General features: G+C 32.9%; 1 long non-coding RNA gene across 1 annotated transcript; it reads right to left on the bottom strand.

Moving 5' to 3' along the window:
* Positions 1 to 19485: 19485 nt before the first annotated feature.
* Positions 19486 to 23480, bottom strand: LOC136216409 (uncharacterized). Its single transcript, XR_010683312.1, has 3 exons — positions 23329 to 23480; positions 22903 to 23050; positions 19486 to 19544 (listed from the first exon to the last, which is right to left on the bottom strand). It is a non-coding gene; the product is annotated as an uncharacterized lncRNA (long non-coding RNA).
* Between the last annotated feature and the right edge of the window lie 664 nt (positions 23481 to 24144).

The following is a 24144-nucleotide window of genomic DNA, read 5'->3' as shown; positions in this document are numbered from 1 at the left end:
TTCAATTTAAACCAACACAGATATCATTATAGTCCATATCAAATAATCAGAGTTTCTATTTTAGGATAACATAAGGACTCAATTGATGATTTTTGCTTAACTCGAGAGCTTAATTGATGATTTTGATAGTTTAAGGTACTAATTAAGTTTGATGATTTAGTTTAAGAGTTAAAATGAGTATTGTGCCTAAATTTTATTTGGAATAATTTATTACATTTATTTAGATCTGTTTATTGCAATTTTCATCTATAAATGAAATCAATTTGTGCATAATTTAATTGAACCTAATCCACCCACTTCATGCATTTGATTAATGTGTTAATAATGAAAAAGATAGTCATATCTGTACAAGTTAAAAAATATTGCTGAAAAGAATAACAATGATATAAACAATAGAGCAAGTCACAGAAATTAAAACATGAAATTAATAATTGATTGGTCAGATTAAACGGTGTGTTTCAGTCATAATTTTGGGCAGCTGTGTCCATGTCTTGCAGTACCTTTTTTTCAAAATTAACTTTTTAGCAGAACTGGCATAAAAAGAGAGATGGGAACGTTATAAAGGGGTGAATTGTGATTGGTATTTTCTAGTTTAATGGCATTTTACATTCCATTTAGATCCTCAAACTGAAGCTTTAAAGTCAATTAGGACACTAAACTATCAAAAGCATCAATTAGGTCTATACAGAGAAATTTGTTGTCAACTCCAAAGATATCCCTTTGGCGTACCTAGATCCTAAATTCCCATAATTCATTGTTGCTTCTGTTTTTAACTAAATTCTGTGTTTTATTTGTTGCTTCTATAAGGTATTAAAATGATCTTAAAATTTGTAGGAAAGTATCAATTTAGCCTAACGTATAAAATAGTACTATTTCAGACTCAACCTTTGTAAATTGGTATTAATTTTGTTATGGGTAACAAGCTGTGGACTAAATTGGTACCATTTCACAAACGTTGATATATCAAGTTCTATTATCTAGAATTAAATTGTTACCGATTAAATTGGTACTGTTTCATAAACGTTGAGAGTGAAATGATATTATTCTTTACATTGTGATAAATTGGCAAATTTAAGGATAAGGGCAAATTTAACTCTAAATTTTCAAGGAAAGTGCTGATTTATTACATGATACATTAATTAATTAATGTTTAAATATTTAATTGTTCAATGGATCCAAATTGAAAAAGTTATTGATTGATGTGACACTTCCTTAAAATTAGTATCCAATGATTAGAGTAATGATGAACTTGTAAAAGTAGAGATTGATTTATGGGAGACAAAACTAGTAACGATGAACTTGTCTTTTCTTAAAAATAGAGATTGATTTATGGAAGACAAACCTATGAGAATTAGGAAAGTTGATGGGGACATTAAGAAGGATTGGATAGAGTATGATAACAACCCAAATTATTCTTGAATAAAGAATAAGGGAAAATTAATAGAAATAATGGCAAACCATTATTCCTTCTAAAAGAGATATTTATACATGATTAATGTGGCATTAATGATAATTAATGCAGGGGAGAATATGCAAATAATGAGGAAAAAGAAGGAGTTTCTAGCACTATGCCACGCCACGTGGACCATGGCGAGATACGCCATAACGAGATACGCCCAATAAGAGCAAGTAGCAGAGACCCGCCATATCTCTCAAGGAGAGCGTACATATGCCTTGACGGATCAAAGAATATTATCCCAAGGACCAAAAGGGATATTCACCTTGAGAACGCCGCAAGAAGAACCAGATGGCGGATCTCCACGATTCAGCTCAGTGAGATCCGCTGGCGAACCTATGAGGCGAATCTCCTCTTTCACATGATTCATCACAGTAACGGCTAACCGCCAACTCGGCCATAAAGATCATTAAATGAATCATTAATAGTCTTAAACCACCAGGTTAAGAGTAACTTGTAACCGCCATTAAATGAGCATTAATGGAGACTTTCTAGTTACCTAGAGGTTACGAATTCCCCAACTATATATAGCCTACATCCCTAGGCTATCAAGGTACACACATTCACTTATTCTTTGTCAATTCAGTTTGCTCTCTTGATCTTCCTTACTGACTTTGGCATCGGAGTGTCCCCGGCCGATCCCAACGGCGCCTCACAGGGACGTGCTCTGATCAAGGATTTTTTCCCGTGTTATCAATTGGTGCGGTGAACGTGGATCTCTAACAAACAGAAGATCACAAAATCTTGATTGTATAGAGTTTCACAAAGAACAAAATAATGGAGTCAACAGAATAGAAATCACAATCTCCAACTTTGGCTCAATCAGTACAACAAATCTATCCAAAGATACGGTTCTCCATTTATTGGTGGGAAAGAGTTTTCTACATTAAATCTGGAATTTTATGATGAAAAAGATAAGTTTCCTCCCATTTCTTATTCCATTTTTTATTAAAGAAAATTGAGATCCCTCACTCTTATAAAGTGCTATGAATATCGTTACATGTTATTATGATAAATCTAATAAATTGTAAAAGATGAAGTCATAGACGCAAATCTTTCATTAAACCTTGCATGCTTACTATGCCCTCATATTTTTATGCATGACAAGTGTAATATGATATTATCATTGAATCAGTACAAACGCATGTATAAGACCCGTGATCTTGGGATTTACAAAAGGAAAAAATCATCCATTCAATGTGATTTTGTCATTTGATATTAAAGTATCATAAAATTGCTCATGTAATTGCAAAGGATTTAGATCTGGTCGGTCTTTTGGGTGAACATGCATATAACTATTAGAAGAAATTGCAAAAAAAATCATATTTGGTTTTCCTTGTACAATTCACCATCTATATATGGCTTTTCTCCTATTTAGTACTTTTAATATCAAAAATTCATATTTTTGAATATTGTTTTGTCAAACAGTTATTTCATTCCCTTTTTTACAAGGATGTGTTTATTCATATAAAAACTGTTTATCTGACATTATTAGAATTTCTTTTACCGACGTAAGAGAATTGAACATATTAAATCAATTTGTGATCATCATGTAACTGTCCCTAACTATTAAGGTCATTATGGGTTGATGAATTGCCAAATTGGATAAACAAAACTTTCATGTCTTGAGCTAACTACAAAACTGTGCAAATGTCAGTTTCGAATGAGAAGCATCGTAAAACATCTTCGCCACGAAGACAAGGCTCTTCTCACAGAGGTAGGTCACCTCCCTCTCCAATACGCTGACGTAGTAAGAGGCCTATTGATACACCCCGGAGTACCGGCCCACCACCATCATCCTCCCGACCAGGAGACATTGGTCATGTCCCCGTAGAAAACCAGGGAGGTCATGACCGATTACATATAGGCGGTTCAGGCGGCGGTGGATCAGCTGCAGAAGCATTGGCCAAAAATACAACCTGTAAAAGCTTACAGGAGGATCTGATCCGGAGAAAACCCCGCAATATGGCGAATCTAATTGAACGATGCAAAGCATTCATGGAGGTAGATGACATACGCCGCGAATCGTTATCTCCATCACATAAAACCAAAGGCGAATCTCACAATCGAGATCGTGAGAAAGACAAAAATCGGGGTTCTTCCTCCATAAACAGGACTTTAGTACAAGTAATATAAATATTCCAGTGGTCAAATTTGAGGGGGTACCCAATCTAAGATTATTACCACCCTTTGGTTGGCCACCACGCTGAAGCTTGCTGGGAGCTGGCAAACTAGATAGCTTTGTCCAGAATAACAAATAACAAGATGACAAGCAGAAGACAGATCCCAAAAACAAATTCAAAAGTGTCATTAATGTCATGGCGGATGGACCAGGGTATCGGCCACCCGTGGAAAAAGCAAAAAATATCCGCTCTAGATAAAACATCCCTCCATTGCTCCTTTTGCAGAAACAGGTCCAGTAATCTCTCCACATACAGATGCGTTGACAATTGAAGGATGGAAGATGAAATGAGGCGGGTAATGATAGACACGGGCAGTTCTTGCAATATCATCACCATAGGTACATTCTCACCAACAAAGGAGGAGTAATGATTAGCGGGAACCAAAAGACGGTTCAAGAGACCTACTCAGCGTCACTATCAATTCGCCCACAATCCAAAGAGGACGAAGGTGAGAAATATTAACTTATCACTACAGCTTTGGGCGACACAGAAACGCTCCTTATTGCTGATGGAAAGCGGGTACGAATCGCCAAAGGATTAAACATCATTGAGTCTGAAAGCCTATTTGCATAGGAGAATGAGATCCGTACAAGAATAAGCCCAGATGTGATCACTCATAAGTTAAACATCATTAAGGATGTGCGAAACCATGGGCCTAAAAATCAGTATTTTTACATATTCTTATATGTGCATTAAACTGTTATAGTATCCTATATTTTATAATTTATTCTTTCTCGCCATACTTCTTATATTCACTTGCCTAGCTTTTAGTGCTGATATACGTCCAGTGGCTGGCGAATCATAAGTTCCACAGGTGGATCAATTACCTCAAAGATAGGACAATTGATCCCATCACGGGCGGATCCCCTTTCCATAAAGGTAAGAAGCACAGACCCTCAGGAGCTTTCAAATGAGCTCAACTCTCTCCTCAAAGACAGGAAAAGGATTGACCACCATCAAAAGCGGGTTAAAATCAAACATGAGATCATTACACCCTCAACTTTCTCCTCAAAGATAGGAGAACACTCTCATGGGCGGATCCATCTTTAGATGATCACCATTCGGTCGGACACTATTCGGTCGGACACCATTCGGTCGGACACCATAAACGAGTTAAAACATTCCTTGGACGCAAGGACTTTACACTCTCTCACTCCCTTCCCAAAGAAGGGTTCACAAGTCCTACGGGCGGATCGCTTCACCTCAAAGATAGGTAGCAAGTTAATCCCCTGGGCAGCTTTACTTCCTCTAGAAGGAATAGAACAGCTTCTAAACCTTCATAAAGGTTCACACATTGGGGTATGGCTGGCCACCTACCCTAAACAATCGGAGAAATCGTAAACCAGATTCTAGAAAATTACTTGCTAAAAGATATAATGCATTAGTAAAAATAGTTCTGGAAAGCAAAAGGATTCATCTCCAAATAATGAAGCCTCGTCTTCATCTCCAAGTAATGAAGCCTCGTCTTCATCTCCAAGTAATGAAGCCTCGTCTTCATCACCAAGTAATGAAGCCTCGTCTTCATCACCAAGTAATGAAGCCTCGTCTTCATCACCAAGTAATGAAGCCTCGTCTTCATCTCCAAGTAATGAAGCCTCGTCTTCATCTCCAAATAATGAAGCCTCGTCTTCATCACCAAGTAATGAAGCCTCGTCTTCATCACCAAGTAATGAAGTATCGTCTTCATCACCAAGTAATGAAGCCTCGTCTTCATCTCCAAGTAATGAAGCCTCGTCTTCATCTCCAAGTAATGAAGCCTCGTCTTCATCTCCAAGTAATGAAGCCTCGTCTTCATCCAATTCAATTAATGAAGCCTCGTCTTCATCCAATTCAATTAATGAAGCCTTGCCTTCATCCAATTCAATTAATGAAGCCTCGTCTTCATCCAATTCAATTAATGAAGCCTCGTCTTCATCCAATTCATAAAGCCTCGTCTTTATCCAATTAATGAAGTCTCGTTTTCATCAAATTAATGAATCCGCATCTTCATCATAGAAATAACAAAGTCTCGCCTCCACAAAATGCACAAAAGTCCCTAAATGGCTGATCATTCTTACTGATCCCTAAGGGCGGGTCATTCTCCTCAATATGGCAGAACTGAAGAAAAGAAGTCCCTAAGGCGAATCATAATCCTATGCGGTAGGAACAAATGGCCCCATCTAGGGCAGGTCCACTTTCCTCCAAGATAGAAAAATAAAACACGGCGGATCAAGCCCTGATCACCGCCAGGATTAAAACATTTCTCAGACGTGAGATCTTTACATCCTTCAAAAACTTCTCTCAAAAAGAGGAGTTTTCTACACCTATGGCAGATGGATCCACCTCAAAGAGAGGAAGCAGATCAAACGCTTACGGTAGCTTGATTCCCTCAAAAGGAATACCAAGCACACAAACCTTCACCAAGGTTCAAGCCTTCACAAAGGTTTTCATACAAGGATATGGCTGGCCACCTACCTCGAGACATAACAAGTTTGAAACCTTGAGAAAATTCAGAAGAAGTTTGAACACTTAAAAGATCAATAGCATGGAATACGATTAGACAGCCCTAAATAGCTTTTTATACCTTTAGGGGGGCTTCTGATAACAACCCAAATTATTCTTGAATAAAGAATAAGGGAAAATTAATAGAAATAATGACAAACCATTATTCCTTCTAAAAGAGATATTTATACATGATTAATGTGGCATTAATGATAATTAATGCAGGGGAGAATATGTAAATAATGAGGAAAAAAAGGAGTTTCTAGCACTATGCCACGCCACGTGGGCCATGGCGAGATACGCCATAACGAGATACGCCCAATAAGAGCAAGTAGCAGAGACCCGCCATATCTCTCAAGGAGAGCGTACATATACCTCATTTTGCATGGATTTCGACCAATTAAATTTTATTTTCTTGACCTAATTAATTAATCCTTGAAATGTAATAATAAGCTCTAATATTTAGCGGATCCAAATTCACTCGAAACGCCGAAAAACGTTCGACAAAGCCGAAAAGCGGCAAATTAGGGTTAGGGATTCGGCGTTCCGGTGTTCCATTCCCATGGGAAACTGACCGATGGTCAAAACCCACAAAAAAGCTGTGGGCCCCACCCCCGTTTGGCCAAATTCGGACGTCTAGGGTGTCAAAAACGCGATTTAGTGATTTTCGCGCGGTTTTAACCTAATTTTTAATGCATTATTATTTATTTATTTTTGTTTGATCAAATTAATGATTATTTTTACTTATCGACTTAATTAATTAACTGTTAAAATGTAATAATAATAGGCTCTAAACATTAGAGGATCAAAATTCACTTGATACGGAAAAGGGGGGAAAAACGTCTTAAATAAAAAGCGAGAAGCGTCGAATTAGGTTTAGGGTCCCGGAACCCTAGTTTCCTCGGAAACGGGCCAACGGTAAAAACCCACGCCCATAGGGCAGTGGGCCCCACCCTCTTTTGGCCTAATTCCTCCGTCTAGGGCCTCAAAAAGCCGATTTAGTGATTTTCGCGCGCGCTTTTAACCTAATTTTGCATGGATTATTTTTTTTAACCTAATTTTGCATGGATTTCGACCAATTAAATTTTATTTTCTTGACCTAATTAATTAATCCTTGAAATGTAATAATAAGCTCTAATATTTAGCGGATCCAAATTCACTCGAAACGCCGAAAAACGTTCGAAAAAGCCGAAAAGCGGCAAATTAGGGTTAGGGATTCGGCGTTCCGGTGTTCCATTCCCATGGGAAACGGACCGACGGTCAAAACCCACAAAAAAGCTGTGGTCCCCGCCCCCATTTGGCCAAATTCGGACGTCTAGGGTGTCAAAAACGCGATTTAGTGATTTTCGCGCGGTTTTAACCTAATTTTCAATGCATTATTATTTATTTATTTTTGTTTGATCAAATTAATGATTATTTTTACTTATCGACCTAATTAATTAACTGTTAAAATGTAATAATAATAGGCTCTAAACATTAGAGGATCAAAATTCACTTGATACGGAAAAGGGGGGAAAAAACGTCATAAATAAAAAGCGAGAAGCGTCGAATTAGGTTTAGGGTCCCGGAACCCTAGTTTCATCGGAAACGGGCCAACGGTAAAAACCCACCGCCCAAAGGGCGGTGGGCCCCACCCTCATTTGGCCTAATTCCTCCGTCTAGGGCCTCAAAAATCAGATTTAGTTTTCTTTGACCTAATGAATGGATTTCAACCATTAGTTTTACTTTTTGACCTGATTAATGGTTGAAATGTAATAATAAGCTTGCTCTTAGAGGATCCAAATTCACTTGATACCGAAATTAAAACATTTAAAAAAAATCATCCGATCAAGCATTACGTTAAAAAAAGCAACGCATGTGCAATTAGGGTTTAATTTTGAACCATTAATTTGAAATGTTTAAAGTTCAGGTTTTGAATATTTGGTTTGAGATCAAAACAGTAAAAAAATGAACTTTTTAGGAATATAAAAAAAAAATGAAAAGTGTCAAATTCGAAGTAGGATTTCGATGTCTCGGAATGTTAAATTTTTTATTGTTTCGGAAATTTTATTTTTTTAATTTGGAACTTATTATAAAATTGTATGATTGGAATGTGCTTATAGTCAAAATCGAAATTAATAGGTATATATATGTATATATAGTTTTAACTTTTTAAAACTTTATCCCAACATAAAAGTAACATTCTTCAGACTTTGTTCTCCGTATGTTTATATTTTAATATTAATTAAGTATATACGGAAAAACCTGATCCTAGCAGATTAAAAGCTGCTAAAGTAAATAAATGGCCTTGCTTTCAGGGACAACTTTATTTTTATATTCCTTTCTCACCAATTATGCAGTAGTAGATTTTTTCCCACTGGATCAAACATTAAATTTTAGGTATAATACACATTTGAATATCCAAACTGAAGCTTAAAAGTTAATTATGACCTTAAACTATCAAAATCATCAATCAGACTCTGAACTAAGTAAAAATCATTAATTAAATCCTTATTTTAAGCAAAAATTATCATTTGAGTCCTCTCGAAAATAATTAAGTTGAACAGTTTCAGACTTTCTTCCCTAAATTCAATTTAAACCAACACAGATATCATTATAGTCCATATCAAATAATCAGAGTTTCTATTTTAGGATAACATAAGGACTCAATTGATGATTTTTGCTTAACTCGAGAGCTTAATTGATGATTTTGATAGTTTAAGGTACTAATTAAGTTTGATGATTTAGTTTAAGAGTTAAAATGAGTATTGTGCCTAAATTTTATTTGGAATAATTTATTACATTTATTTAGATCTGTTTATTGCAATTTTCATCTATAAATGAAATCAATTTGTGCATAATTTAATTGAACCTAATCCACCCACTTCATGCATTTGATTAATGTGTTAATAATGAAAAAGATAGTCATATCTGTACAAGTTAAAAAATATTGCTGAAAAGAATAACAATGATATAAACAATAGAGCAAGTCACAGAAATTAAAACATGAAATTAATAATTGATTGGTCAGATTAAATGTGTGTTTCAGTCATAATTTTGGGCAGCTGTGTCCATGTCTTGCAGTACCTTTTTTTCAAAATTAACTTTTTAGCAGAACTGGCACAAAAAGAGAGATGGGAACGTTATAAAGGGGTGAATTGTGATTGGTATTTTCTAGTTTAATGGCATTTTACATTCCATTTAGATCCTCAAACTGAAGCTTTAAAGTCAATTAGGACACTAAACTATCAAAAGCATCAATTAGGTCTATACAGAGAAATTTGTTGTCAACTTCAAAGATATCCCTTTGGCGTACCTAGATCCTAAATTCCCATAATTCATTGTTGCTTCTGTTTTTAACTAAATTCTGTGTTTTATTTGTTGCTTCTATAAGGTATTAAAATGATCTTAAAATTTGTAGGAAAGTATCAATTTAGCCTAACGTATAAAATAGTACTATTTCAGACTCAACCTTTGTAAATTGGTATTAATTTTGTTATGGGTAACAAGCTGTGGACTAATTTGGTACCATTTCACAAACGTTGATATATCAAGTTCTATTATCTAGAATTAAATTGTTACCGATTAAATTGGTACTGTTTCATAAACGTTGAGAGTGAAATGATATTATTCTTTACATTGTGATAAATTGGCAAATTTAAGGATAAGGGCAAATTTAACTCTAAATTTTCAAGGAAAGTGCGGATTTATTACATGATACATTAATTAATTAATGTTTAAATATTTAATTGTTCAATGGATCCAAATTGAAAAAGTTATTGATTGATGTGACACTTCCTTAAAATTAGTATCCAATGATTAGAGTAATGATGAACTTGTAAAAGTAGAGATTGATTTATGGGAGACAAAACTAGTAACGATGAACTTGTCTTTTCTTAAAAATAGAGATTGATTTATGGAAGACAAACCTATGAGAATTAGGAAAGTTGATGGGGACATTAAGAAGGATTGGATAGAGTACAAAGTAATATTAGTTATTACTTATTAATTAAAATTAAGTGGATTTTTGCATAATGCATGCAGGAATGAAAAATGAGTAATTTTATTTGTGAGGGGTCCAAATATATTTCCAATGAAGAAAAGGAAAACACAACAGAAGAAAATTATATAAAAAAACATGAAAATCATTAAACCACACTTTTAAAGTCGGTTAAAAATCCCAGATTTTTCTACAACATTTAAATCTAATTATCGGGGTTAAAAATCCTAATAATCCTCCATCAAATCAAGCCAATTGCACACAGTGCTGCATTTATCCCCCCTCCTCCATATCCTTATGTATATCAGCCCAATCACAACTATTCTGCTGCTTCTTTATCTTCACCTTTTTATTATTTAACTTCAGTTTTATTCATAGTCTTCTCCTTTTCTTTTGTACTCTAGAAATCTATGTTTATATTATATTGTGTCTTTCCTTGAATAATAAGGAAGCTGACTTACAAATTTAGATAAAGGAATAAATCAAATTTTTATTATAGACTTAAGGAATATACCAATTCGAATAATCAAACGGTAAAATCAATTTGAACATTGATGTGTTAAAAGAATTTCCTTGAGCAGCTAAATTATTGTGATGATAAGGAAAAAAAAAATACAGTCACGGTCAAATCTTGTTATTATCCTATGACTTCAAAATGGAAGTTGGTGTCAAATGGAGTAAAGTGCTTAAACAAATTTTTAACAAATTTGTGTTTATTACCATCCAGTTAAATCCAGATTCGAGCCAGAAGTCCCCATCAAGGGGTGGATCCGTTAACCTATCCAATTAACTGTTTTTTCCCTGCAAAAAATATTAAATGTTGTCCAAGACGAATGATCTCCTAACTCATATAGTTAAAAACTTGTCGCAACAGTGGGATTGTCTCTAATTATGTGTGATAGATGCATAAGGTGTTCTAACTTAATGAACAAAAAAATGAATTCATAAGACGTCCCCTAAGTGCACGAGGTCTCTTCACAGCTTGAACAAATGCAGCTATCTCTTTCTGTTTCTTCCAATACCCCAAACAAATGAGCAGCAAAACACAAAATCAGAATCTCAATAGCCCAATTGATTTACCCAGAAATGGTATTATGTTCCATTCAGACTTCAATATTATTATAGGTGCCTAAAGGACAAAACTCTTCATGTCCACATTGGAATCAACAATAAACCTAAAGGACAAAACTCTTCATGTCCACATTGGAATCAACAATAAAGCAAGATGTATACGTAAAATAAATTTTTTACTAACTAAAGCAACATTAAACATACATGGTATAACAGCAGGACTGAAAAAGATATATGATATTGCAGAAGCATCTCATGATAAAAACTAATTTTACCAAATCATAATAACAACTTCAGATGCATAAAACTAAAATTTAAACACCAAAATGATGGATGTCAATGCTTTTAACTTCCATTTTCAAGTTGGAAGGTGAATGACAAAATCCATTTTCTCCAAAACCAATTTAAATCCCTGTCTAATTGATCAAGGATCCTAAAGATGAGTAAAAGATGTTTTAATGGATTTTAAATGATGGATGTCAATAAAAGATTGAGAAATCAATGAAGGATCTTAAATTGCAGTGGTTTAAGTCTAAAAAAACTATTCCTTTGTCCGGTACGATACATGATAAACTAGGACAGATACAATATATACAAATATCGGAAAGTTATCCAGGATTGAGGAAGAAATTAAGGGTGACCCTTATAAGCTAAGATCAATTCAATCCAAATTGAACTTTGGACTTCAACTTCAGTCTTGAATCGGTAAATCTTGACAGATTAATCCAAAATCATCACTTTTAACAGACAATTTATAAATATAGGCCAATTTGACAAAAATTGCCAACTTGAAAGCTAAGTTGATATCTAATGCATAAGATAACAGGCTAAATTTAGCCTGACTACCAACTTTAAGGTCAATTTTGACCCTTAATTCACCGTAAATATAAATGCAGCCTAAGGAGCTCTCCATAAAATTTATGTTTGATAGCTCTTAAATTTATCTCTTATTGACATATGGTATACAAGGAAAGATTTGATGAACTTTTCTCTAGACAAATCTACCAACAAGGAAACTGATACAATTAGCTTTTCTTAATAAAAGGTTATAATTCTATGTCAAGTCAAGTAAATGAAATTTGACAAAAATGTGCACAAGCTTCTACATACTTATCATTTAGAGACACAATGACACATGACATGAGCAATTGCAATAATCAGCATGTGAGCAGACCAAATACGTTTTTACACTTATGGTAAAAAAACATGATGAAACAGCATAGAGTTCGGTCTTACTACCATATAACATCATTTCAGTAAGAGAGAACAACAGTGGCTGGAATTGATACTTTTGCATCATCACGACCACTTTCACCATAAAAGGAAAAAATGTCAACTACCTGATAACATCATCCATAATGGCAATGAATAGTGGAGTGGAACTTAAGGTAAAGCCTCATTAAAACTTGTGGTTAATGCTCTGCAGGAGAACATATCGCAAAAGAGTTAAAGTTTATGAAACGAAAAGCTTCTGCCACAATTGAAGTAGTGATTGAGAACTGATTACCATAAATATGTATGGCCAATTACTCAAATCCAAAGATTTGCCATCATCAATCTCCATTTGGCCCTATAAAGGACAAAGTCAGCCAATGTACAGATATTGCTTCATATCATCTTCTGGTATGTTAAGAATTTCTACAACAGACTAAAAGCCGGGATGCATCCACCTCCAAAACGATACATATAAGATCAATACTCAAGAAACAGAGGAAAGAGGCATACTATGGTTCCCATTTGCTGGTAAAGAATGTGTAATTCTTCCAATCAACAATCTCACCTTCCCAGAAGGTCACTACCTACCAATTGCCATTGAGAGCATGTAAATGACATTAAGTAATAAATGGAAGACAATATTCTGCTTCACATAACATATTGTCTGATGGGGCGCATGCGAACTCTGACTACAAGTTAAGCATCTTTCAAATTAACTTCATAGATGGGGGTACATTTAGGCAATTCAACATTGCAATACCTTCAATATCCGACAATATGCAAGAGCATAGAAGTGGCAGTGCTAAAACCACAAGTTTTATACAACATTCTTACCACCAATTGTCATAGATAATATGTTATATTCAATTGGGGTGGAAGGCAGGCATTAACACCAATGATAACATTTTACTCATCACAATGTCATACTCAACCTCTAGCAATATGAAATTACTAACCAAATCAACTCATGGAAAAGAGCATTAAACCGAATATGCAGCATGAATCACTTCGAAGACAATAGACAAGTATGAAATGAAAACTAATTAATAAATTTATCCCCAACTTTCCATGAAACCTAGGATAGCCTCCCAAACCAAGGCCAACTAGAAAACAATAAAGAAGCAGTACAACATAGGTTGGAGAGAAATCCAGATGTAGAAGTAACTACAGCTGTAACCAGAAATCCCTTTATGATCAAGTACACAGCCAAAAAACAACATTAGATAGAAAACTACAATTGGATCATCTGCCAAAATTTCACATTAATGTCTTTCATTTTAATGTCTTTCATGTTCTTTTACATTTTGGTAAAAATGAAACAAAGAACCTTGAGTATATGGAATATGAATATGAGGAAGAGACCAAAAACAATGGTTTCTAATTCAAAAGCTCTACAAGTGGAAATAGGCAAACAACATTTGCATCTTCATTTCAATTAAGAGGCTAAATCTACAAATCTGATATTACAATATGATATTACAAATCTGACATCATTTAAAGACCAACCATATCTTATTCCTAATTTGATTCTTAACCATTCTCCAATCACTTCACTATATTCTGCAACACAATCACTGGGCAACAAATATAGCCTCTAGTTCCTTAATATTATCTCTGATTCACTAACGTAAAACAATCAATTTGTTCCAATTGAGAAATCAAGCCACAGACATTGTTAATCGATATGGTTAGGTTAGAGATGAAAAAACTCACCAAGTAAGAGATAAGCCGATCAAAGGTTTTCTCGTGAGGCTTCTTCTTCTTCTACTACTCTCTAAGCCGCCAGTCCTTTGGTCCTGCAAGGTAAAAATTAGAAAATCGGTAATTTAAGAACAGACTTAATAAAATTGATTACAGAGTATGAATTTAGAGAAGAGGCATACAAAATTCCGATAGATAGCATCAGGTTTGGAGAGATGGGAAGATACAAAAATCAGCTTCTCTACCACATATTCTAAAAGCATCTGGAGAATAATGGATTGCAGATAAGTGGAAATCGAGATCGAAGTGAGGCGGAGCGACGGGATCTTTTGCCAGTTGCCAAATCTGGACTCTTCAAATTCACCAAAATTGAAGCGGAAGATGGAAAAGCTACTTTCCCAAAATTGAGCTGCAACCAAAAGGTGAAATGCAAAAAAATGTGCGGCAAGGCAAAAAGGGGAAAATGAGATTTTCAATTCCCAAAAGCAAAAATAAGAGTGATTTATAAAATTTAAATGCACATATAAGTGAAAATTAGATGTATCTTAAAAATAGATTGGGGTTTGCATCGGTACAAAACCGAACAGAATCGAAAAACGGAATACTGAACTGATTAAAATAATTCATACCGAACCGAATAATAGATAAAAATGAATTAAAACCGAACCGAAATATGCAGTTCAGTTTAAACCGAACAAACCAAATTAAATAAAAATCACTATATTTTCTTATTAAATTTACTTCAATAACAACAAAAATTGAAATACTTCCAAAATATATATCTATATTGCTATTATCTCAACAATAATAATAAAAAATATTGTAAAATAATATATATATATATATATATATGTATATATAAGAATGTAAAATATGTGTAATTCGGTGCAGTTCGTTTTTTTACATTTTTTCCAAACTGAACCGAAAACCAAAATACATTTAAAATTAAAATCGATGTCAAACCGAATTGTTAAAAAACCTGAATTCAATTGGTTCGGTTCGGTTCAGTATACAGTTCAATCTGAACCGATGCACACCCCTAGAAATAAATAGTAATTTATGAAAAAAATGTACTATGATAAGTGAAAATTAACTACAACGTCACCAAATGGTAAAAATTTATCCATAGTGTTTCCAAATATTATCAATTGTATCCCTACCTAATGGTATTTGAATAAACTAGTTTGATTGTTATTTGACTGCAATATCAAACATTTCAAATAAGTTTATCAATAAAACGAAAAGGTTTCGTACATTTTGACGGATTTGCTTATAATTGTGTGACCAACAGAATAGATATTTTAGACACTTTGGTAGTTTTGTTTGACGGTGTTAATAATATAGTAAATATTTTAGATATTATTAATGTTTCAAAGGTCTAATGTGACAGTTTACACTTTATGGACTCAAAATAAAATCAATATCCTGAAAAATTAGAGGTGTCAAAATGAGTTATCGTGTTATAATTATGTTATATGCATCTACTTATTCCACGTGATTATATATGATATAAATAACACAAAAAAAAAGATAATCGGGTCAAACGAGTCGTCTCAAACAGGGCTACAAAAGAAAACTCATTATTACACATTTTTCTCCTCATGTTTGCATTTTCACTTTAAAAGACAGAGTTTTAGGCGTTTGAAAAAAACGAGTCTTATAAAATGAAAGAATGGAGAGCAAGAACTAACTGGTTGTCTTAGGGTGGACACATTTCGATGAACTAGTCTATTGGATAATTATATGAACCGAACCGAAACTATCTGTTTTTTAATTAGTAAAATAAAAATCGATCCAAACATATCAATTAACTGTTAATCGATAATTTTGGTTAACGATTTTTAACCATTTCTTAATAGTTAACCAAAATCAATAATTTTTATTTATTACTTTACAAAACAAATTTATTTTATTAATTTAATGCATTTCTCGTATCATTTTTTTAAGGGATAAGGTACCAAAATAGGCCTAAAGTTTTTGGAGAAGTACCAATTTAGGTTCAACGTTCAAAATAACACCAATATAGGCTTAACGTTTATAACATAATATCAATTTAGGCTTAACGTTTGCAATACAGCATCAATTTAGGCCTCACCTACAAAATAGCACCAATATAGGTTTAACGTTTACAAAATAATACGAATTTAAGCTTAACGTTTACAAAATATATCCAATTTAAGATAAACAACACAATTAAATTAACCATATTATATTCTTTTCCTATTAACTTTATATGTTATCTTTTTATTTAGTTCTATTTTCTTATTTATTATAATACAATTAATTAGTTTTCTTGCCCATTAAAACCTTATATTTGTTTTTCATCAACTCTCTTAAATTCCATGGCTCATGTAATATATGCAAACTAAAAGTAATTGAATATCCACAATATTTTGAACACTAGTTAAAATAATATTGATATATGTTAGTGTTTATTTAATTACTTTTAGTTTGCATATATTACATGAGCAATGAAATTTAGTAGTCATAGAATCATTTATGAAAAACGAATATAAGATTTTAATGGGCAAGAATACTAATTAATTGTATTATAATAAATAAGAATATAGAACTAAATAAAAAGATAACATATAAAGTTAATAGAGAAAGAATATTATTTTGTAAACGTTAAGCCTATATTGGTGTTATTTTGTACGTGAGGCCTAAATTGATGCTATATTGTAAACGTTAAGCCTATATTGGTGCTATTTTAAACGTTGGACCTAAATTAGTACTAAATTGGATCCTCTCTTTTAAAAATATTTCAGGAAAGCTCCTAAATTTTCACTTTCACCGTTGCTATAAAATCAAAATAAAAAACTAGAAAATTTACTTAAAAAGTCGCATTATATATTAATCCCAGTTAATTATTGCATATCTCAGAGACCATTTAGGAACTTAATCCATTGCTCAGGGTTTTCCATTTCATCACTTAGCCAAATATAATTTTAACTGTAAATTAATTTCAGTTATTAAAAACATAGATTTTCCTAAATATTTATGGAAAAAAAAGGATAAATATTTTATAATTACAATGATAAATTATATATCCAAACAACGGTAAGATTGTGAAGCTGAATACTGATGGTTCCTGCCTCAGTAACGGTAAGATTGCGGCTGGAGGTGTGCTTAGAGATGTAGGGAGCGTCTGGCTTTCTGGGTTCTCCCAGAATTTAGGGTTGGGTTCTTCCTTTTCTGCGGAGCTCTGGGCTATTCTTACTGGAATCAATCTTGCTAAAAGGCTGGGTGTTAAGAGGCTCTCTGTGGAGTCTGATAATTTGGAAGCAATCAAAATGATTTCTGAGAATCATTCTATGGGTCTTAACAGTCGCAACCTCATCAAAGCTATTATAAGGCTTTGCTCCTCCTTTGAGTTCGTAGAGTTCAGACACATTTTTAGAGAGCAGAATCGTGTTGCTGATCGCTTGGCGGCGGCGGGCCATGAAGGGACGTTAGACGTTACTACCCTTCCTGTTTCCCCTAGTTTCATCTCTCATCTTCTCTTAGAAGATAGGATTGGGGTTAGCTTCCCTAGGCTAATTCCTGGGTAGTTTGTTGTTATTCGTTTTTCTTTTCCTTTTCTACCAAAAAAAAAAAAAAAAAATATATCCAAACAACGATTTAATGGATAATGACTATTTATTTTTTATTGAGGATTGAATTTATCCTCAGATCAAAGTTGCACGCTGTTACTTTTTTTTAATATATACATTTTGTTAAACTCTTCTAAAAAATACATTTTATTAATAAAATTTATTCTTATTTTAAAAAATTACAATCATGTACTTCTCCCTCTCCTATTTTAGAAAAAGGTTTGCGATGAAAGAATGTAGTATGATTAATTTAATTATGACGTTTAGCTTAAATTGTATATATTTTGTAAAACGTTAAGTTTAAATTCGTATTATTTTGTAAACGTTAAGCTTATATTGGTGCTATTTTATACGTGAGGCCTAAATTGATGCTATATTGTAAACGTTAAGCTTAAATTGATATTATGTTGTAAACATTAAGCCTATATTGGTGCTATTTTGAACGTTGGGTCTAAATTGGTACTTCCCTAAAAATTTTAGGCCTATTTTGGGATTTTATCCTTTTTTTAATAACAAAAAAATTAAGTAATAATAAAAATCAAATTAAGCAATAAAAGACATAGTTAGTTTATCTTTAAAAAGTATAATTTGACTTTTTCTATTTGTCAATGATTGAGTTTGTCTTTTTATAATTACAATGCATTTATTACTAACTTTTAAGTAATGATAGTGAAGTGAAAGAGAGAGAAAAGGATGATGGGTGTATAATGATTAGTTGTCTTTTTAATGTAAAAGTCATGAATTAATTAGGTCAAATCAACCACTAGGATTAATAGTTGAAATCTATTAATTAGGTAAAAAAATTCAAACATAATTCATAAAAAAATTCAATAAAAATCATTAGTTTTATTTATGAATTATTTTTCATGAATTATTTTTTATCTAATTAATAGTTAGTTTTACTTCTTGACCTAATTAATCAATGGTTGAAATATAATAATAAGCTAATTTTTAGAGGATCCAAATTCATGCATGATACCGAAAAAAATATAAAATTACTTATAAAAAGACGTCTTCTGACATACAAAAATACCCCTAATGTTTACAGCTAGGAGCAATTTTACCTCTAACGTCTAAAATGGTGCAATTTTACTCTAAAGTTTGACAAGTTGAGTCAATTTCAAACATTATTGAAAAACACAGATATTTTGTTCTTTATTCTGCGCCAATTATATATCAGTTTGTTTTAAAAAAAGATTTCATATTTTTGGGATTTAATAAAAACATTGTAGGTTAACATTTATTAATTTAGCGAAATATTTTGAATTTTTTTTTATCCAACTCCTAAAGTAGATAGTATATTTTTTAATTTTTTTCCACATATAATAATATGTTTATGATCTGTCACTAATGAATGATAAAATGACTCATATATGAAATTTAGATGACAAGATTCACGACCAATGAGACATTTTGATGAATTATTTCTAAAATTGATCCAACTTGACAACGCTAATGGTAAAATTACTCTTGACTGCCAACGTTATGGGTAAAATTGCACCATTTTAAACGTTAGGGGTAAAATTGATCCTAGATGTAAACGTTAGGGGTATTTTTGTACCTTATCCCAAAAATTTACAAAAAGAGGTATTTGCTTTGTGTAGTTTAAAAATTATATTATCGTGACATTAACGCGAAAAAAGAGCAATCTAGAACAACGAAAAAAACTGATTTTATAAAGTATCCTTTATATAAATTCTTGCTTTACAAATTATTATTATTATTATTTGACAAAAAAAGAAGTAATCAGAGATCTCAAACTTCACAAAATCTCATAATCCTTTAATTGAAACTTCATAAATTTCAGAATTATTCCTACAGCGGCAGACGATATGCAATGCTTTATGACACATGTGTCCAAATTCCTGCCATCCATGGACAACACAATTAATCATAATCATCAATAAAGTATATACCCAAACAAGTCTTTTCCCACAATTCATCACATGTGTCCAAATTCCTACCATCCATGGGCCCCAACCCCGTTTGGCCAAATTCGGACATCTAGGGTCTCAAAAATGCGATTTACGGATTTTCACGCGGTTTTAACCTAATTTTCCATTCAATATTATTTATTTATTTTTCTTTGACCTAATTAATTTTTATTTTTACTTCTTGACCTAATTAATTAATTGTTCAAATGTAATAATAAGCTCTAAAAACCAAATTCACTTGATACGGAAAAAAGGGAAAAAACGTCTTAAAGAAAAAACGAAAAGCGTCAAATTAGGGTTAGGGTCTCGGGACCCACTTTCATCGGAAACGGGCCAACGGTAAAAACCCACAGCCCAAAGGGCAATGGGCCCCACCCTTTTTTGGCCTGATTCCGCCGTCTAGGGCCTCAAAAGGCCGATTTAGTGATTTTCACGCTCGTATTTAATCTAATTTTGCATGGATTATTTTTTTAACCTAATTTTGCATGGATTTCGACCAATTAAATTTTACGTCTTGAACTAATTAATTAATTGTTGAAATATAATAATAAGCTCTAATATTTAGCATTGTCTTATTCACTTGAAACTGAAAAAACGTTTGAAAAAGCCGAAAAGTGACAAATTAGGGTTTCGGTTTTCTGGGATTCCATTTCCATCGAAAACGGACCATCGGTCAAAACCTACAAAAAAGTTGTGGGCCCACCCCCGTTTGGGCAAATTCGGGCGTCTAGGGTCTCAAAAATGCGATTTACGGATTTTCGTGCGGTTTTAACCTAATTTTGCATGCATTAATAAGCTCTAAAAACAAAATTCACTTGATACGGAAAAAAAGGGAAAAAAACGTCTTAAAGAAAAAGCAAAAAGCGTCAAATTAGGGTTAGGGACCCCACTTTCTCAAAGGGAATTTTAAAGAGTTTAAAAAAATACCAGATTTATGAAAAGTTAAAGTGCACTTATTTTATTTCTAACTATAATCTGTATTTATAGTGTAATTTAAATATTGAAAATGGATGTGAATCCATGCTTCTTTTTTTTTAGTATTAGCACATTAATCAACTACATGGACTAATGTTGGGCTCAGTTGAATTCAATTAATTATAATTGAGTTGAAATAAAAGAATCCTATATTAATTAGCAATCCTATATAGGTCTATAGTTTTTGGGAAGTATCAATTTAGGCTCCACATACAAAATAACACTAATATAGGTTTAACGTTTAGAAAAAGGTATCAATTTAGGTATCAACAACAGATTAGATACGTCATTTCTATTACTCCGTTAAGTTCTGCTAATTGTAAGTAGAGGGAGAAATCAAAACTTAACGGAGTAATAGGAATGGCGTGTCTGTTGTTGAGACCTAAATTGATACCCTTTTCTAAACGTTAAGCATATATTGGTGTTATTTTGTACGTGGAGCTTAAATTAATACTTTCCAAAAACCATATGTCTATTTTGGTACCTTATTCCTATTAAATATAAATTAATGGTATGATTTTGTGCACGTTATGTACAAGTTTAAAGTATAAATAAATTACTATACATAGGACAATCTCTGTCCCATTTCCTTTTCCAATTAAATCACAAATTATTTTAGATGATTAAAATCACCGCTTATATATTAGGTAACTCTTTATTGTAAGAATCTTTAATTTTTAACGTTTTTTAAGTCATCAGTAAATATAAAAAGTTCTGGAAATTGTGATTCGAAAAATAAAAAATAGTAGTTTCATACAAAATACGGTTCTAAACAACTTTAATTCTTGAACTCATTTATCTAGACCGTTTATAATTGATTCCGAATTGTTAAAAGGACGTGAAAATAACTAAATCGCATTTTCGATATCCTAAACGCCTGAATTAGGCCAAAAGAGGATGAGACCCACAATAAATTTAGGGGTTTTAACTGTTGACATGTTTCTAATCGAAATAAAGTTCTGAAACCCTAAAAACTATAAACCTTAATTTGACACGTGACACTTTTATTTGTCGGGCTTTATTTCAACTCAACTATAATTAATTTAATTGAGCCTAACCCACTCATTTCATGGATTTGATTGATGTGTTACTACTGAAAAAGATTTTCATATAGAGAACCTCACAATGATTAGACACTGAATTAGGGAAAGGACCTAAGAAATTAAAATATGAAATCAATGATTGATTGGTGGGATTAAATGTGTTTTAATTATAACTTTGGGGAACTGTGTCAATGTTGTCTGTTGTTGCAGGTTTTTCCAAAGTTAGCGGAAGTGGCACAAAAAAGGAGAGAGAAAAGTTCCGTAAAGGGATGAATTGGAATTGGTATTTTCATGCAATATTTTATTTTATTATTTGTGTAATTTAATTATATTTAATTGCCATCAAATGTTATTTTATTTTATTATTTAACTATACTAGGATAAAGATTAAGAGGGGATTATAGAAATCCCCTATTCTGATTAAGGTAATAACTAATTAAATATATGGGAAAATTACAAAAGTAGGTCAAATTGGAGGTTCCTTTACATATTTAACCCATTTACTCAACCTACTATATATTTAGACTGATTTTGTGTGACTTTCCCATAATACCCTCAATATTTACGCGCGTCTCGCCCCCTCCCGTTTGACTTCGCAGATTCGATATTATGCGAAGCATGCGAAGTTAAAGTTTGGTTTACTTGATGAATATTTAGTTCCCATATGCGAAGCTAAAGTTTGGTGTACTTGATGAAAAAGGGATCCACTTGAAATGATTGGTAATGATTGAGAAGATTACTAGCTAATGATTGAGAATTGTGGAGATGATGTGTGACTTAAAGTAGGGATGGTACTTTTGATAATAAATGAGGATTAAATTAAGAAGATGGTACTTAATATATTAATGTAATTTTTTTTAAATAAGAATAAATTTGATAAACGTTTCTTTTCGATATATGAAATGAATTTGCATGCTCTGAAAGCAAATTTATTAATTATTGCAAATCAATATTTAATTAATTAAATAATTAGGTGAAGAAGTCAAATTAATTAGGTCTAATGGGAATACAGACCCGTTGGCGCGTTTCCGATGGGAATACGGACCCGAAATCCTAACCCTAATTTGACACTAAAAGCGAGTTTATTAGTTATTGCATGTCGTTTAATTAATTAGGTGAATAAGTAAAATTAATTAGGTCAAAGAGAATAATTAATTTAATTAGGTCAATGAGTAAAATTAATCAGGTCAAAGGGTAAAATTAATTAGGTCAAAAAAGTAAAATAAAAAATAAAATAATAATTGATGGAAAGGGTTAACAGGAGTACTTACTTGAATGATTTCCCAGAATGTCCGAATTCCTTTATCATCGGAAGAATCATGCAGTTTGAGTATCAGGGGATTCATGCTCTATAGGTTTCAGTAACAACTGGCCTGTTCGCATATACTGCACTTCTCCGTCCTTAAACTTCTTGTCCTTCTGAAGAAAAAAAATATGAAGCTGAGCTGTGTAAATTTGAAATTGGCTCATTCAAAGACACTCAACAGATAAAAAAATATGGAACTAAAAATGCAAAAAAACAGTATCGATAGAGTAATAAGAATCATTTGAATCATTAGAACAATATATTCTTTTGTTGTTGATGATTCTTGAAATGCAAAAAGGTATAAAACTTGGGGAAAAAATAGGCAAATTTAATTGAAACTGAAACTTGAATCATAAAAAAGCTCAAGAAGTAGATAAAAATAAATCCTTACCGAAATGAGTGAACCAAAAGCTGCAAAAGATTTTGAGCATAGTTCTTAAAGGCGCAAGGTGCAATAAGTCGCTAAGAGGTCTTGGAACCTAGGCTCAAGGAGCAACGTAAGGCGCGAACCTGAGGAACACGAGACGTAGAAAAAAATATATATATACTCTTTTACTAGTTAAAGAATAAACCAAAAAAACACCCTTGCTTATGACCAGACAAAAACAAAACCATAACGAATTGGGAACACATAACATTTTTAGGAGGTAACGTTTTCAGGAATGTCGTCCCTCATTGGTAGTAAATCTGTCACATAAGGATTCAGTAAGAAGATTTCAAACAGCTTCCTGAATTTTTACATTGAGCGTCTCGCAAACCTGGAAAATCATCATTGGATGCAAATTGAATCAAGAATAAACTCCATAACCTCATTCGAAAAGCCTTAAATCTACAGCTACAATACAACCAGGCTCCTTCTTCACCCCTCGATCCTTCATTAACTTTCGCGCTTTTGCCACATCATCCACCTGCTGCAGCATACATGTTTGACAACTGTTTATAGGTTCCGTCATGCTGTTGATTTAGCTCGAAAAGTTGTTCAGCAACTTGAACCACGAGATCAATGTTCCAATGTATTCTGCAGCCAGTGAGCAGAGCCTCCCAAATATGAGCACCAGGCTCACAAGGCATTTCTTCCATCACACAGCCTACCAAATAGGAGCACCAGGCTCACAAGGCATTTCTTCCATCATAGACTTTGCTTCTGAGAAATTTCCAGCTCTACATTACAAATCAATTAGACGGGCCTAACAATCTTCACCCAAAA

The sequence above is a fragment of the Euphorbia lathyris genome, chromosome 1 (genome assembly GCF_963576675.1).
Source record: "Euphorbia lathyris chromosome 1, ddEupLath1.1, whole genome shotgun sequence".
Taxonomy (NCBI): domain Eukaryota; kingdom Viridiplantae; phylum Streptophyta; class Magnoliopsida; order Malpighiales; family Euphorbiaceae; genus Euphorbia; species Euphorbia lathyris.
Note: the sequence above shows the minus strand (reverse complement) of the source record. Positions and strands in the feature narration are given on the sequence as shown.